This window comes from Pteropus alecto, unplaced genomic scaffold, assembly GCF_000325575.1.
Source record: "Pteropus alecto unplaced genomic scaffold, ASM32557v1 scaffold5301, whole genome shotgun sequence".
In the NCBI taxonomy this organism is placed as follows: Eukaryota; Metazoa; Chordata; class Mammalia; order Chiroptera; family Pteropodidae; genus Pteropus; species Pteropus alecto.
The window spans coordinates 36,184-38,669 of NW_006431525.1; the positions used below are offsets into that span (position 1 = coordinate 36,184).

At 39.2% G+C, this 2,486-nt stretch overlaps 1 pseudogene; it reads right to left on the minus strand.

Annotated features, from left to right (window-relative positions):
• Window positions 1-1,869: 1,869 nt before the first annotated feature.
• On the minus strand, window positions 1,870-1,988 carry LOC112471019 (annotated as a pseudogene).
• Between the last annotated feature and the right edge of the window lie 498 nt (window positions 1,989-2,486).

The following is a 2,486-nucleotide window of genomic DNA, read 5'->3' on the forward strand; positions in this document are numbered from 1 at the left end:
AGTGTAGCCAGATTTGAGACTTGGAAGTAACCATGTTAGTCACCAATACCTTACTTCTTGCCTGGAACAATTATCCAGTAGAGTCACTCAGTCCCTTGCTGTGACAAGCTGCTTATACTGTGCCCAAACCTGCCCCACCTCCGCACCTTCTATCCAATAGTCCTAGGACTGTACACTGGAGACCCACACAGCCTAGTTAATCCCTGCTCCAGTATTTGAAGTCAGCTGTTTTGTGCCTGCCTCTATACCTCCAAGTCTTCGCCTGATGACACTTCCCAGATCCTTTGGATCCAGGTTATATGCATGGTGAACAATCTTGGTTGCTGAAGTGCTCAAGTTTGCTCATGATCAGATCTCTTTGCATCCTGATGCCGTCATCCTACACATTTGCTTTCCTTTCAAGATTGCCATTTGCAAATTTGAGAGAGAGAACGGTACATCTACGATAGACTCAGCAAGCTCTGCATTTGCACACTAATCCAGCAGAAAATTAGGCTCATTTCAAAGGGCCTAAAGAAAAGAATGAACATTGTCAGGAGAGCTAGGGTTGGGTAATAACTACCGCTGTTCAGTTACATCTGGTAACCATTCTTTTCATTAGCATATGGGTTCCATCCTGAGCCGTGTAAGTGTTAAGCTGAGTCGGAGCAGATGAGAGGTACATGGTGGCAGGTGAAAGACACCTGTAGCTGCTAAGTAAGTACTCTATACCGATAGGAGGTGGGAAAAATTATTGCTCACCTAAAGCAGTTTTACTCAGCATTTCTTAAATATATAAGGAGGAGTGACTCTTCTAGTCACTATTTTGACTTACCTGTTTAGCTAAAAGAATATTTTCCCCACAATAAGCCCACTATTAGCAGGGATTGAGATTTAGGGTCCCCAGAGAAACAACGGACCAAAAAAAAAAAAATACCACACGAATTTTCTCCTCAGTCTCCAAGGATGAACACCCAAGAAGGCACTTATTGGTTCGCCCCTGATCACCTGTTCCCACGTTGAGCTAATGGCTATGGCTCAGGGTCTGCAGGTCCAGTGGAGGGCGGGGCTTAGGCTGCTTTGATTGGACACTCCCATTCATCCAATGATGCATATTTTCAAGTTATTTTAAAACACAAAAGAGCATAGACCAGAAAAGTATAGATGCCAATAAATCTGAACGAGTTAGACTAGTTACTTCAGTTTCTAGGAAGCCTGAAAAAAAAAAAAATACAATTTCATGAACTTTTTGAGTTAGCGATTTCTGGACTGTGTTTAGGTACTCATTTTTCATTTAAATGAATTCCATTATAGGGGTCACGTTGAAAAAAGTTTGTATGAGGTATTTGTTTGTAAATAATGCTCCCCACCCCAGTTTGATGTTTCTCATTTGTTATTTACAGCGATAAAGCTGTTGCCCTTACTTAGTCTTTTCTGTAATGTGACACAAGATTTATTTAATAGTATTTCTAGTAGGACTTTTGTGTCCTTATTTATAAATGAGACTGATCAGAAATCTGTTTAGCATGCTTTCTTTGTTAGGTTTTATCATCATACTATATTTTCCTGAAATGAAAAAGACCTTTTTCCCTTCGTTATCTGAAAGGCACTATTAGATTTGCATTAGAATGTATCTGTTCCTCGAAGGTCTGACCAGTTACACCATTCGAAGCCTGGCCGTTTAGGATGATAGTTCCTTGAGGACTTCCGTTTCTTCAATTCTTGATCCTTAAGGCCTTGTTTGGTTCAATTTTATAATTTGTTTGGTTCTATAATATGGTTCAATTTCTATGCTGTTTTACATTTATACACATAGAAATATCTTTGCACGTATTATCAAAGAATATTAAAAGGGTTATGCTTTTATTTATGTTTTATTTATTTTTTGAACGCCTACAGCACCTGGTATTCCTAGGTGGTCTCCATTCCGAGTACGAACCAGGCCTGACCCTGCTTAGCTTCTGAGATCAGACGGGATTGGGCACATTCAGGGTGGCGTGGCCATAGACAAAAGGATTATGCTTTTAATTAAAAAATATTTCTCATCTTATTGAAATCTTTTCTCTCCCTAAGAAAGTTTCTTAGACAATTAGACTAATATACATACATTTCACACAATAGCTATTATATATATTTATCAATTCTAGCATTTGACATATTTTTTAGGATCCAAATATTGTTAAGGAAACAATTTTAAACTTGATACATGTTTAAGAACTTCAAAATATTTGTACAAGTACTCCCATTTCTGTTTGTGTTCTGATTTTGGAGACTGTAATTTTGCTATTTCTCCTTTTCACAAATCACTGAGGTTTTTGATCAGAACTGGAGATGCTGGTTAGTCAGCAAGGTCCCTTGATCTCCAGGAGCGCTCTACCGACCATGTCAGAGAATTCCTGCTTAAACCATGGTGGCTTAGCTCAGGACGACAGTAGATTCTGGATTAGAGGAAAGGGGCCCAAAGTGGTCAGAACTGTTGCGTCCAGAATAACCAGACCCAACTTGAG